The sequence below is a fragment of the Amblyomma maculatum genome, chromosome 5 (genome assembly GCF_055883805.1).
Source record: "Amblyomma maculatum isolate TAMU_Amacu chromosome 5, ASM5588380v1, whole genome shotgun sequence".
Classification (NCBI taxonomy): domain Eukaryota; kingdom Metazoa; phylum Arthropoda; class Arachnida; order Ixodida; family Ixodidae; genus Amblyomma; species Amblyomma maculatum.
In genome coordinates, this window is record NC_139348.1 from 66,554,293 (window position 1) to 66,570,165 (window position 15,873).

At 44.9% G+C, this 15,873-nt stretch overlaps 1 pseudogene; it reads left to right on the forward strand.

The window, feature by feature from the left end:
* The window catches only part of LOC146188439 (uncharacterized), a 45,588-nt pseudogene extending 30,082 nt beyond the window's left edge, over positions 1-15,506 (forward strand).
* The last annotated feature ends 367 nt before the right edge of the window (positions 15,507-15,873 follow it).

Sequence of the window (15,873 nt, forward strand, 5' to 3'; positions counted from 1 at the left end):
CTATATTTTTAGAATGTTCAATGATTTAACGGACACAAAACAAACTTGGAAGAAACTGAGCCTCTCAGCACTCCTCGTAAACTTCCCTTCGACATACAAGAGCTTCAATTAGGTAGTGATCTATAAAAGGGAAAGTTACTGACCGATAAGTTTAACTTGAATTTTGCTAAGCTTGTCAACAGTCTTTATAACCACGATACTATCAGCTAACTGCAAAATCCTGTCTCACATTCTGTATTTTTTTCACCGACCGATAAGTGCAACGTAGTTAATGCTTGTATGAAGCTTGAAAAAAAGCAAATGTGAGGATAATAATGCCCGAAATGTTGAACCAGTTACTTATGATATCGATCTTATTCTCCCATGCATCACTATTTTAGCCACAGGAGCATTTCCACAGAGAAGGTTTTATACAAAAGTGGCAATAAAGACGAACCCAGAAATTGCAAGCCGATATATATTTTACCGTTATTCTCGAAACCCCAAGAACAGATTATATTCATAAGCATGTCCAGTATCTTCGATGCTCATTCAGTAATCACGCCTTTGCAGTATGGCTTTAGAGCACCTCTATTTGTAGACAGAGCAGTACTACAACAAAAAGAGCTAATATAGCATAATACAGGAAGTAAAGAAATAACACTAGAAATCTTCATAAACCTTTCAAAAGCTTTCGATAGAATAAATCACAAAATATTGCCTTAAAAGTTATTCCATTCTGGATGTAGAAGCGTCGCACTAGACCTAATAAAAAGCTACTTAACTGACAGATATCAAGGCGTTAGCATCAATAGAGAATTATCTTCATTAAAAAAAGATCCGGCATGGTGTACCCCAGGGAGGTCCTTTAGGGCCGTTTCTTTTTACAGTTTACATAAATGATATTGTGAACATTGACAATACAATCCATTACATTATTTACACAGGTGACACAATTTTATTCTTCTCAGGAACAGACGCCAACGACATTTTAAAGGAAGCCTGTATAACTTTGAGCAAAAAAAACATTCATTGTCATTGAACAATTCCTTAGTAATAAACTGTAAGGCTGTTCTTTTCCGTTACAAAACGAAAAGATATTTTTTAAATAGCGCTTTGATGTTAAATGGTTTTTAAACCGAAATATGTTCGGCAATAAAAACAATCGGTGTTCTCTTTCATGAATGAATGTTTTCGGATTCTCATACCGTTTATATACTTACTAAACACTGCAGGGATCTAGGGATTTTGAGAAGATGTCAATAGCTGCTGCCTTCACCACTAATGCGCATGTTGTACTATTCACTATTTCAATAACAAGTCCAATATTATCATTCAATTTGGGGTAATGGTACTAAGCAATCGCTACATAAGTTCCAGATTTTGCACAAGAGTGTCCTGTGCGCAGTTGCAAATTTGCCATATAATTCTCACAGTGCCATCTTATTTAAAAATACAAGGCTATGAAAATAGATGAGCTCATTGAATATCAGCTTCTTTCGTCATTTAATCATGAATTACTCAAGCACAATACCCACTTAATCAACACTGCCAATTTGAAGGCGAGCAATTCGTCCCGCTCCACAAGGTTTCGTGAAATCTGACCGGTATACCTCTCCCAGTACTAATTATGGTCTATAGATCCTGCAGTCTAGCCTTCCGCGTGCACTTAATAAGTTTAACCTCACATTAAAACAATTTCGTCTATTATCGTAGAATCGTTTGCACGCTATGTTTAGTTGAAGAAAAAGTCTGTTCCGTTTTATCAATCTTCATAATGGTATTGTTTAGCCTTTATTTGTTTCTAGTCTTCCCCAAGTCTTACTTTTTACTTTCCTGCTTGCCAACTTTAAGGTCAAGCTGCATAGCACGCAGCATTTTTCCCGCTTTCCTCGCCACATATAGTTTTTTTTTTCTGTTCATGTGCAGTGAAATAAAGTGAAAGTGAAAGTGATTGGCATGTTTTATACGCGATCATTTACGCCAGTTCTAGAACCTAATGCTTGTTACACCCTTTTTTATCCTAACGCACTCTTTAGATTACGCCATGACAAAGACGGTCGTGTTATTCCTCTACACTGCTTTCTGCTGACACTCTCACTGTCGTCATGATTACATAATCATTTGGATCATTAACAACACAGCCGAACGGGTACTATAAATGTAACATAAATTATGCATACTCCCCTCTGTGGATGGTATGTATGAAAGGTGGGCACTTGGGTGGTTCTGCAGAGGTTATCGCTTGACTCGAGTCCCAGCTATGAGGCGGAGACTACCTCGTCTTCGGTGGAGGCTGCTGAGAACACGTGCGTCCTTTTACGCGCTTTTCATAGCACAGAGAGAGAGAGAGAGAGAGACTCTTTAATGGAAAAACAGATAATTTTTCCGGCTATTAGATTTCGCTGGCAATCTGCTCTGTGTAGGAAGGGGAATTCGGGCGGGAAAGATTGAAAAAGAATTGTGAGAGAAATAATAGAATTCCTTGGGGCAGGTAAAGCACGGCCATTATATACGTGTTAAGGTGCTTTGTGGAGTAATGATATAAAATGAAATAATGACATGCATGATTTGACAAATGTGCTTATAAAGCTCACAACTTTGAAGAATGCCCGATACTCCAAAGCCGATACTTTGTTTCGACAGCACAGGGATTGTTTTCCTTTCATAATACTTGGTGATGGCCATCGGTTTGCACTCTCTTCAATCGAGTAAAACTTGCTAAGCGCTCCTAGATTGATTGTTGGGCAATGAATAGAATTGACATGTCGTTAGATATACAGAGGGAACCTTGAAGCATCCCTCAATGTTGGATGCAAATGCAGTAATGCTTTTTATTTGACCGAACTTTTATTAAACGGGTCTGATCGCGGCTATGCTCGTCTGCATAAAGCATGTTATACTTGTTCGCGCAAAAAAAGCAAAGGCGTGACGTGGAAAATTGCCCATTTTGAAAACTACATCTAATGTTTATCCTATTAAAATTTACATACTAATGAGATCCAAAGATTTAGAGATTATTCTCCAAGGCTGTAGAACCATTGAACTCAAATGTGTTCAAAAACTCGTAAGCATTAACTGCCGCTAAAGCCTCCATTGTATTCTTGAGGTATCCGAATGTAAACGCTGGTCATAGGCCAGGGTTGAAAGATACATGGCACACGTGCTCGCGAGAGAAAATTCACTTCAAGGCAGAATGATGGAGAATAAGCTTGGAAACAGCAAATTTCTCCAATTTTCCGCAATTCCAAAACCGGTCGCTTGATCCATTGTATTCGTAAAGCTAACGCTTGCAGCAACAAAGCGCTTGCGGCTACGCAAGCAAAATTCTTCATGCTGCAATACATAAGCAATAAAATGTGGCACATTGGTCCACCGGTGAATAGACACCGATCCGCTTGTTATCATCGAAGGTCGTTTTGGAGTAGTGTGGTATGAATACAATTTTTTGTCGGTACGTGTTCGTCTTTTGTTTAAAATTTCTCACAATAAGCAAATTACAGGCAAACAGTAAACAACTATTGTAGGCCTTGTCGTTTGATAAATTTCACAGCAGTAGGGAGTTTGTTTACTCTTCCAAAAATTCATTATTTATCCATAGAGCAGCCGAACACAATTCGCCGGAATAAATCAGACCTTGACGCAGCCATGACGGTTAATACATCGCTACGCTGTGTGAAAACAAAGCAAACTAGTGCACTCTTTCCATTCAATTAAGGACATCATTATTGTTTGCTGGAGACAGGACCACGAAAGATGAAGCCGTGCAGGGTTCAGATGACACCGACGGACATTTTTCGTAAAAGGCGTGAATTGCACGCGCTACTCTAACCAGCGAACGCAAATTACATCATATACGATGTATTAGCTCGCCTGTTCATACAAGACAAAACGATAAACACCCCGACATATTGCTTGCGTTGAGAGTCCTTTTTACCAATAATAAAGTTAGCTCCGCTATTCAATTGTTGGTATCGTTTGCATCATTGGTTCGCATTATTGGCCTCGCGTGTGTGAGCATTTATACTAGTGTTGGGCGCTTCTGCTCCGCCTCATGATAAAATTATGCCCGCAGACGCCCTGTACGCACTCATCGATCGAGAGGTGTCATCCCTAAAGACATTTTATTGGAATACCTGTACTCGAACTACACTAGGCATGAAGTGCTACTGGGCGCCATTAATGCAGAACCTTTTCGCCACAAGGTCGCACATATTCATATAGAGCGACACCGAGGCTTCTACTTAGAGAAAGTTCTTTGCGTAATGCTTTGTATTTTTACTTAGCCAGTGCAATACATCCAAGCTGGTCGTTCATACAGGTCGTGTATATATATATATATATATATATATATATATATATATATATATATATATATATATATATATATATATATATATCTGTGGACCTTCTTTCATTTGTACATGCCATCATCATCTTCTTTCATTTGTACATACCTTCATCATCGTCCCGCGGCGCCGTCTCCGGCGCGTGCCTGGGTTCGTGATCGGATTAAAACGCTAGACAAGGCTTCGCTGTACTTGCCGCCATGAGCTCGCCGTCTTGACCTAGCCTTCTTCCACAAGTGGTGGAGGTGAGAATTGATCCCCTTGCTGTTTTGTGCCCTGCCTCTCGCTGGAGCTACGTTCCGGTCGCTGTTTACCGCCTGCCACCATCGTTATGTCTACCGAGAGCACCCACGAATCGGCAGGACCCTCTACCTCGGCTGCACCCCCCCCCCCCTCTGACTGTGCCCACACGACAACGCGACCCGCCGCTGTTCGCTGGTCGTCACGACGAAGACGTCGATGACTGGCTGGACACCTATGAACGCTGCAGTAACTACAACCGGTGGGACGATGCTGTAAAATTTCTGAATGTTTCTACCTCATTGAGGTCGCCAGAACCTGGTTTATTAACCGCGAACCCCACACCACTAACTGGACAACATTCAAGCAGCAGTCGTGCCAATATTTCGCGGACCCAGCAGTTCGAACTGAGGTCGCGAAGAACAAGCTCGCCTCTCGCCTCCAAGGTCCCAGTGAGTCGTACGCGTCTTACATAGAGGCCATACTTGCACTCTGCCGGCGTGTTAGTCCCACCATGCCGGAACCTGAACGCGTACACCACATCTTAAAAGTAATTAATTCTGTGGCTTATAATACCCTCATTTCCCAGAATCCTTCTACTGTTGACGCCATTATTGCGACCTGCCAACGCATCGACCAGCTGCAGTCCTCCCGATTGCAGCCCGGCATTGCCACTGGCCCGATCTATGCTGACCTGGATCTACGGGCACTGATTCAAGCCATCATCCGGGAGGAGCTCAAAACCCTCAAGCCTGTCTGTCGACACGGGTGCGATCAATCTTCCGTACCTTCTAATGACGCCGGTCTCCGCAACATCATTAAAGGTGAGCTGGCAACAATCACGCGACCTATGGCGTCCGACCCCCCTGCAACCCGCCCAGCATTGACTTAGGCGCACGTCGCAGCGTAACCCCCTCTTTTTGTTCCGCCGCCCCAACTGGCATCGCCCTACAACCCCATCAACGCTGTGACGACGGCTCAGCCTACGCCACCCTATTACGCGCCCTGGCGCCCCTCTCGCCCAGTGTGCTACTACTGTGGAATACGAGGACATATATCCCGCTTCTGCCGTCGACGTATTCAGAACGAGCGGCGTGGTTATGACGCCTTCGAAAGTGACGTACACTCATATTATCAGCGACGACCTATTTCCAGCCCACCTCGAAGATCATCCCCACCTCCAGAATCCTCGTCTGAGCCTCGTGGAGCCCATGCATCCCGACGCCGGTCCCTATCCCCATACCGCCGCTCAGTTTCCCCTCTCCGACCCGCAACAACTCTCCCTGTCCGCCATCCGGAAAACTAAGCGTTGGAGTTTCCGGAGGTCAAACTGCAGTCTGCGAACTTACCAAAAGTCCTCCAGATCGCCCGTATAATATGATTTTTTTTTTCTTTGAAAGATTACCGGTCGAAGCATTGATTGATACAGGGGCTGCAATTTCTGTCATTCACGCTGATTTCTGCTACCGTTTGCGAAACGTTACGACACCATATGTTGGGCCTGAACTCCGTGGAACCAATGACGTCCCTTTGCGCCCTTTAGCAAAGTGCACCGTACGAGTTGTTATTGACGGTGTCCGCCATCATGTGCAGTTTCCTGTGCTCTCACCATGTGTGCATCTGATGATTTTTGGATGGGATTTTTTGTCAACTGCTTCGGCGTTAATTTCTTGTGGCGACCGTGTTATCCATATGACAGACAGCGATTTTTCATCTGAAGTTTCTGAAAGACATCATCCCCTCGTTGCCGCCGCTGATACTGTTCTGCCTCCTCAGTGCGAAAAACTGCTTACCGTTGTTTCTGACCACATCGCTGACGGGGACGTACTCATCGTACCATCTTATCGTCATCTTGCACGCGTTATCGCCTTCCCGTCTAGTCTTGTGAGGTTGTGCAACGGCTCAGCGACAGTAGCGGCCACTAACACTCCACGTGAATCCCTCGTGCTCCGAAAAGGAACTTTTCTCCCCTGCATGGTGGATGTTCAACCTTTGTCCTTGATGGCGCTCACCGCCCCTCAGCCTCAGCACCGTGTTTCAACAGACGTCTCTCTTTCTGTTCTCACAAAGACTATTAATCCTAACCTCACACCGAACCAACGTCAAGAACTGCTGACATTGCTTCGACAACACCAAGCCATTTTTGATGCCACTTCCCCACCACTGGGACGGACTAGTGTTGCGCACCATCGCATCATTACTGAAGGTAACTCTATCGTTCGCCGACGGCCTTATCGGGTTTCCATTCAGAACGAAAAGTAATTGAAGAAAATGTAAATGACATGCTCCATCGCAATATTATTCGTCCCTCGACAAGTCCATGGTCCTCCCCAGTAGTGTTAGTTAAAAAAAAGGACGGCTCGGTACGCTTTTGTGTTGATTACCGCGCACTCAACAAAATTACCCGCAAATATGTATACCCAATGCCTAGAATTGATGACGCCTTTGACTCTCTCCAAGGCGCCGAATATTTCTCGACTTTGGACCTCCGCTCAGGTTATTGGCAAATACCTATGCACGAGGACGATAAAGAAAAAACCGCTTTCGCAACTCCCGATGGCATTTACAAATTTAATGTTATGCCTTTCGGACTTTGTAACGCACCAGCGACATTTGAAAGGATGGTCGATACTGTGCTCCGTGGCCTAAAAAAGAGAACTTGTTTATGTTACTTGGATGACATTGTCATCTTTTTGTCAACTTTTAACGACCATCTCACGCGCCTGAATGAGGTCCTCACGTGTCTCGCCTCAGCCGGCCTTCAGCTCAACAACAAGAAGTGCCACTTTGTCAGAAGGAAATTAAAATATTGGGACATCTAGTCAGCCATGACGGCATTTGTCCAGACCCTGAAAAAATCATCGCTGTCTTGAAATTTGCTCGTCCACAACGGACTACAGAATTGCGCAGTTTTCTCGGCCTGGCGTCTTATTTCTGGCGTTTTATAAAGGATATAGCAAGTATTGCTGCTCCACTTCATCAACTACTTAAAGCACGCAGCCCCTTCGTGTGGACTGAACAGTGCGAAGCTGCTTTTAATAACCTGAAGCACGCCCTCACATCAGACCCTGTTCTTGGCCACTTCAGTGACAGCGCTCCAACCATCCTGCACACTGATGCCAGTGGTCTCGGTCTTGGCGCTGTACTTCTGCAGCGCGATGCAACTTCGCGTGAGAAAGTGATTGCCTTCGCCAGTCGGACTATGACTCCAGCTGAGAAAAACTACACTATTACCGAGCAGGAGTGTCTTGCCGTCGTCTGGGCTGTCCAAAAGTTTCGCCCTTACCTATACGGTCGGCACTTCACAGTTGTGACCGATCACCATGCTCTTTGCTGGTTGTCTTCGCTCAAAAATTTGACAGGCCGACTTGGCCGTTGGATTCTACGCCTGCAAGAATACAATTTCGACGTCACTTATAAATCGGGTTCGCCAACACCAAGACGCCGACGCTCTTTCTCGCTGTCCACTTTCGGAATCGGCTTGCTGTTTTTCTTCCCAATGCGTTTCCACCTATGACCACAGCCGAACATCTCTTTCCCCGACGTATATCACAACAGTTTCATTTGACGACTCTGAGAACAAACACGCTCTCCGCTCACAGCAATTAGCCGATGCCTACTGCCGTCCTACCATCGACCGCCTTATTGGCGCTTCGGACCCACCCAATGCTCGGCTTCGCCGACAACTTCGCAATTTCAAGCTCGAAGATGGCATCCTACTCCGCTTCGTGTATTGCCCTGATGGAACTCGCTGGATTCCAGTTGTGCCGCGTGTGCTTCGCCCACGTATACTGGCGGCTCTCCACGATGAAGCTACTGCAGGTCACCTTGGTGTTGACAAAACCTACGACCGCGTGAAAAAAAGATTATTTTGGCCTGGCCTATCTTCCAGCGTTGCCAAATACGTCGCATCCTGCTCTCTATGCCAACGTCTCAAACGGCCGACTTCTTCACCCGCTGGCCTTCTACAACCTGTTCCCTGTCCCGCCACGCCATTCGACGTAGTCGGCATCGATTTATATGGTCCCCTACCTCTCTCCGATGGGGGTAACCATTGGATTATAACAGCTGTCGACCACTTTGCACGCTACGCTGAGACAGCACCTGTACCGACCGGTTCCTCTCAAGAAGTAGCAAATTTCTTTTTGCGATCAATTGTATTGCGACATGGCGCTCCTCGGGTGCTCCTAAGTGACTGCGGGACGGCCTTCTTATCGACAGTCGTTGCCGAAGTTCTTTACGCGTCATCCACCCTTCATAAGACAACCTCGAGCTACCATCCCCAGACTAACGGGCTGACTGAGCGATTTCACCGCACCTTATAGGATATGATCTCCATGTACATCACACCGGATCATCGAAATTGGGACACTATTCTACCATTCGTCACTTTCGCCTATAACACAGCAGTACAGTGGACTACCGGTTATTCTCCATTTTTCCTCGTTTATGGCCGTCCTCCCACTACAATTCTCGACGCTTCCTTCTTCTCTACGACCGGCTACTCCACATCGGTACCTACCCAGTTCTTATCTCGTGTGGCCAGATGCCGTCATTTTGCCCGCATCAACACAGCAGCGTGCCAGGAAGACCGCAAGAGTCGCTACGATTACTACGCATCGCGTGGTCTCTTATCATCCCGGTGACGAAGTACTGCTTTATACTCCACTGCGATCCCCTGGCCTTAGTGACAAATTCCACCACCGCTACCTTGGTCCCTACAAGATCATCAGCCAAACTTCTCCAGTTAACTACAAAGTCACGCCTGTTGATCCCCCAGCCGATCGACGCCACCGTGGAACTGAAACTGTTCATGTTTCTCGCTTGAAACTGTTTGTGCGCCGTGGTACATCGGTTAGTTAGGAGCGGCCAGGCTGGCCGCAACCGACCCCCCGGGCAGATTGTGTGAGCCTTCTGTGGACCTTCTTTCATTTGTACATGCCATCATCATCTTCTTTGATTTGTACATACCATCATCATCGTCCCGCGGCGCCGGCTCCGGCGCGTGCCTGGGTTCCTGATCGGATTAAAACGCTAGACAAGCCTTCGCTGTCCTTGCCGCCACGACCTCGCCGTCTTGACATGGCCTTCTTCCACAATATATATATATATATATATATATATATATATATATATATATATATATATATATATATATATATATATATATATACATATATATATATATATATATATATATGTATATACAGGGACTTGAATATTTGGGGGCTGGGATTTAAAATATTCCTATGCAAGATCTACTACCCCCTTCGAGCTGAAATAACGTTCACAAAGTAGCAACATATAGTCTACGTTATCTGATAAGTCAGTCAAAATCGCTACTTGCCTAGATTTTCCGACATCGAGAAAAAACTGCTCTCGGTGGCGTGCACAATTTTCGCAGAATAGAGTCGAAAAGATATTTTGACATGGTGCGTCATCTGTCGGGCAGCGAGGCATGCGCGCCAACGGCCGGCACGGCCGGTCTCGAGGGAAAGCGCACGCTCTTTCTAACGGCCTTCTCAATCGCCGCGGGAACAATGGGAACGTTTCTCCTTGAGTCACGCTCTCCGCCGCCGCAAGGGGCGTGACCTGCTTACTGTTCGCTCCGCATCTGCTTCAGCGGCGGCGGGTGGCTTTTGCCTGAGTTCGCGCTGTTGCTCGCGGGTTTCGTGGTGAGTGCAGCCCCGAAATTAATGAACACGGAAGGTAGATGCTGCAGCGGCATGTCGTCAACGTACTACACACTTGAACGGAGTCTTTATATAAAAAACACTGTCGCTCAGCAAACGTTCGACAAGCATATGACATACATTGCGGCATGGTAGCTACTTTTGTCGCTTTTAACACGAATTTTTCCCAAGCCTGTACAAGAATAGGAATTAAAAACAAAAAACTGAATGAGCAGTGATCACATCAATGCTTCTTCAAGGCTAACATGACAGCAACTCGTCTGCAACAGCAAAACTGTCTTTCAGCGCTCCATGCGAAACCATCCATGTAGCACCGAAGATAAAAATAATTTCATAAATATGTAATGTAAATTGCAGAATGCTTGCATGAGATAAAGTGTTAGTATACAGTCAAGGTAAATGTTGTAAGGTTGAGTTTTAAATGTTACTATAATATATATTAGCAAATGTGTTGTAATATAATCTTTATTTTATTTTCAAAGAAACGTATTTTAACCAAATTTTTGCATGATATTAAGCTTATTATGAAAACAATAAAAATGCTTTGATATTCATGACGCCACTTCCAAAAAATGACGCAGGTGATACTCGATGCCGTGGCTTACAAATGAGTTCACCTACTATATCGAAAGTATGCAAGAAACATTAAAGCGTTAAAGAAGGACACTCACTCAAGACACATTTAAAGCCCTATAGCGACCCCATTGAGTCGCTATTTGGAAAAGTAAGTTTAAAGTATGGAAGGAAACGACATGCTAGATGCGAGGGCCATAACAGCTAACGACACTTGGCTACATTGTCAAGACAGTTGTTTCATCTGAGGGCAAAAGGAAGGCACCTTGCGTCGATGACAAAAAAATCATCTCTGCCACGCCGCAATCAGTAACCGAGGAACTGAAGGAAGTGATGGCATCTCCTGCCATCCCATTACCCACTGTCATATATTCCGGTTTATCTTACGTCGCTAGGATATATCGTTAAGTTAATCAACTTCGGATGTGACGCTTGCGCTATTCTTCTTGAAACTAGCGAAAGAAGCAGCCCAATGTAGACTCTTCTACGAGGACAATATTCAAGTGGACGGCATTATCCGAAACCAGATCTTGTTGCCCAATTGGACAATTTTGTATTTTGACAAAGCTACCATGTACCTACTACACACAAATGTTCTCGAAGTACTTAGGATCCTAATTCAATCAGCACGTGAGAATTCGCCATTGAGGTGCCCGGAAGGAATTGACAACAGCCATGTTATAAGGTCCGCTTCCAGTATCTGAAATATTTTTCAGAATCCTTCTCGTCAATTAATTATGCCTAGAAAGTGACAGACAGAAACGAGAGGCCAACTCCTTATGTGCACAATCTATGCAGGAAGATTATGAGAATGCAAATTTTCTTGCCGCAAGTCGCATTTTGATGAATTGATGAATAGACATTGTGTAACTTTGAAGGTCCATATTTTTTTTAGTATTTGCAGCTCTTTTCAATTATGCATAACTGTTTATGCTCATTTCCTTGATTAAAAGTTATTGTTTATCTATGTATTAAACAGACTACGTCTCTCATACATGTGTGCGCATGCAGAGGCATATTATTTTTCATTACCTTTGGGTAGCATTACCATAATATATGTGATACATGTCCGTCAGTTGCGAGACTACATATGCATCTTCGGTCTTTCAACCGACCGATATATTTTGAACGAAGCTAGAACAGCCCACCCCCTAGACAATTGAAATTTTAACTATATGAGTAAATTTTTGTTCCTTACTCTGACTCTGAGACGCGCCATGAATTTTCGCCGGTCCTCTTTCGCTCTGAACAAAAACGGTAGCGGTTGACAGAATCTCCACCCAACAGTTCACCATGTACTCACGTCAGGTCGCGCTACACCTCCTTAAAACGTTCAAGGCACATTGCATAGCCTGGTAAATTTATTTTTTTACAAAACCTAGGGGTGAAAAAGGTTGAAGTGTCCCCGAAGCTTCATTCGACCGTGCACGGCCGAACTGACGAAAGCGCGCGCGCGCGCGTGAGCGGATTGTTGACTGTATTTTATTCATCGTACACGATAAATGTTCGATGCTGATTACGGCCTTTGTATAAACCATAAGGGGCGAAATGTCAGAACCTGCCGGTTGCAACTGACGCGGGCAAAGCTAAAAGCGAGCGCGCGTTTCCCTTGCGCGTGAACGGCTGTAGCGGAGGAGCAGCAGTGGGGCGGTGGCGACCCCACCGAGGCGCGGTGGGCGGTGGAAACAGACACCATTGGAGAGGCCGTAAAAGAAGAGAAGCGCGCTCTCCCTCAAGACCGGCCGTGCGGCCGGGATGGAGCTTGCCTCACTGCTCGACAGATGACGCACCATGTCAAAGCAGCGTTTCGACTCTCTTCTGCGAAAATTGTGCACGCCACCGAGAGCAGTTTTTTATCGATTTTGGAAAATCTAGGCAAGTAACGATGTTGACTGACCTATCAGATAACGTAGACTATATTTTGATACTTTGTGAACGTTATTTCAGCTCGAATGGGGTAGTATATTTTGCATAGGAATTTTTTAAATCCCAGCCCCCAAATATTCAAGACCTTGCATATATATATATATATATATATATATATATATATATATATATATATATGTATATATATATATATATAAAACGCCAGTCCTTTACATTCTTTGTATGCATTTAAGAAACACGCACCAGCATAAGCGACGTCGCGAGAAGGGCACAGCATTTAATGTTTCCATTTGCAACGACACAACCAAGGCACCGAACTGGCATACAATAACTAAATATGTCCGTCTTTGTATCAATATATATATATATATATATATATATATATATATATACATTGCCACGTGCCTAGCTCCGCGCGACAGCCGTGTTTTGTGCCGACGACGACGAAGCGGGGGTTGGTACGAGCGGTGCGCTGGTGCTGGACTCTGTGACTGTGATCGGAACGACAAGCCGACCTTCTTCTCTGGTCCTCGGCAACGCGTACCTTCACGGCTCCCTGTGACTTCAGTCGTGACAATATATATATATATATATATATATATATATATATATATATATATATATATATATATATATATATATATATATATATATATATATATATAGATACAAAGACGATCATATAAATGCATAGATATAGATGGATGGATAGGTAGGTAGATAGATAGGTATATAGATATGTGTATATTTTGCAGCGTGCCTTCCTGAACCGCGGTAACAGAGGACGAAGCTCTGTGCAGTAATGTGGAACTGATCCGTTCAGTGTTTGCTACCTTGTACTCTTTACAATATATATATGTATGAATAGGCAGGTATATATATATATATATATATATATAGGGGAAATGAGGGTGCTCGTTATAATACATGAAGGAAAGAAGCCAACAGTCGGCGAGGCCAAGGAAAGCGTTGGGGATGGTACTTTATGTCTTTTCTTTTTTTTTTCTTAATTGTTTACTTTGATAATCAGAGAAATTAGTAATGCAGTGTTTAGGAGAAAGATAAATAAACACAAAGTAGAAGAAAAAAACAACGTGCCGATGGTGGGAACCGAACCCACGACCTCCGAATAACGCGTCCGGTGCTCTTCCAACTGGGCTACATCGGCCGCTGTCCCCCCTGCTACTTTCTTGGGTATTTATGTTGTCTGTATACGAACCTTGAGAGTGTTCACCAGCGCCACCCTCAGCCATAGCGGCGGACGTAGAACGTCCTTTTTGTTACCGCCAGCGTCACGTAGAACGTGATCAAAAGCGAGGGCGAAAGCTGTGCTAGAACCCTCTTACGCTACCTATGGCTTCAAGACTGCCAGAACCGAGACCCCCGTAAGCTACAAGCAGATCAATTAAGGGGAAATGAGGGTGCTCGTTATAATACATGAAGGAAAGAAGCCAACAGTCGGCGAGGCCAAGGAAAGCGTTGGGGATGGTACTTTACGTTGGGGATGGTAAGAAAAGACATAAAGTACCATCCCCAACGCTTTCCTTGGCCTCGCCGACTGTTGGCTTCTTTCCTTCATGTATTATAACGCGGCGTAAAAAAAAGACAAATATATATATATATATATGTATATATATATATATATATATATATATATATATATATATATATATATATATATATATATATATATATATATATATATTTATATATATATATTTGTCTTTTTTTTACGCCGCGTAGCGGCGCATGAGAAGCAGCAGAAAGCGAAGGAGAAGCAGGGGAAGCGAGCCGCACTCAGACTGATCTGGGTTTTTTTTTAGCCATGTGCGTCCGTCCTTCATACCACACTCACCTGTATTAAAACCATTTCATCTGTTAAATTTGGTGGAGGTGCTGGGTGAAAAATGTTCTGGATCCACCAGTACCTCGTCGCAGCCGTCTTGTAGCAGGTTTGTCACCTTTTTCTCCTCAACTGTACCTTTCAATGGCTACCACCCGCACGACGCAGACTCATGAACAGCGACCTGGAGAGACGGCGACCTTTTCCCACTAGCGAGAGCCGCGTACGTACCACGGTAAGCCCGAAGATGACGTTGAGGAATGGCTCCGACAATATGAAAGATGCAGCAAGTACAACCGCTGGAATTCGATCGCACGTCTGTACAATGTTGTTTTCTTCCTCGCTGGCACCGCTCTGACGTGGTTTAATAACCACGAAGAAATGCTTATGACCTAGGAGCGATTCGTTGAAGAAATTACAAAGTCCTTTGGGGATACCCTTGCGAAGAAGGAACGCGCTGAGCATCAACTTTCCCAGAGAGCCCAGCTGCCCGGTGAGACATGCACACGTTACATCGAGGAAATATTGAAACTTTGTCGCATTGTAAACCGGCAGATGTCAGAAAAAGACAAGGTAGGGCACCTTCTCAAGGGGATTGCTGAGGATGCGTACAACTTCCTTATTTCGCGGGACTCCCTTGTCACAGTAGCAGATGTCATCAAGCAGTGCCGGGCATTTGAGGCCTTAAAGGCACGTCGGATAGCAAACAAAATTGCACGTCTTTCTAATGTCACAACTGTTGCCGGTATCGACATTCCGGGGGCTGAAGACATCGCTTCTATTGTCAGGAGGACTATACGCGAGGAGCTGGATATTCAGCGGCAACGTACAAATTTCGATGTACCTTACCACCCGACATTCAGGTCCGTATCATCATGGGAACAGCGCACGCCATGGGCTGTACAAAATAACTGCGAACCAGCTTACAACAACGGCATGTAGACGGACCCTGCAACCAACATCGCCCCCTCATTTCCCGCAGCGTCTAGCCCATCCGGATGAAGTGCCTCGTTGTGCTCCTCGTCGCGCTTCTGTTGCCCCATCTCGGCCTCCAAGGGATCCCGAAGTGAACTACCAGGGCCGCCAGCCACGTGTATGTTACGGCTGTGGGGGCAGCGGACATATCTTCCGCTTTTGCCCGCGTCGTCAAATTACCCGACCCCCGGTCCAACGAGCACCACGCTTCACGAATGGTACCCAGTGGGAGCAGCAGCCACCCCCTACCTTCTATTGGCCCTCTTCTCCTCAGCGCCATGCACGGAATGACTCCCCTGTGTCCGATCGCAGCATCACTCCCCCGCAGCAGCGA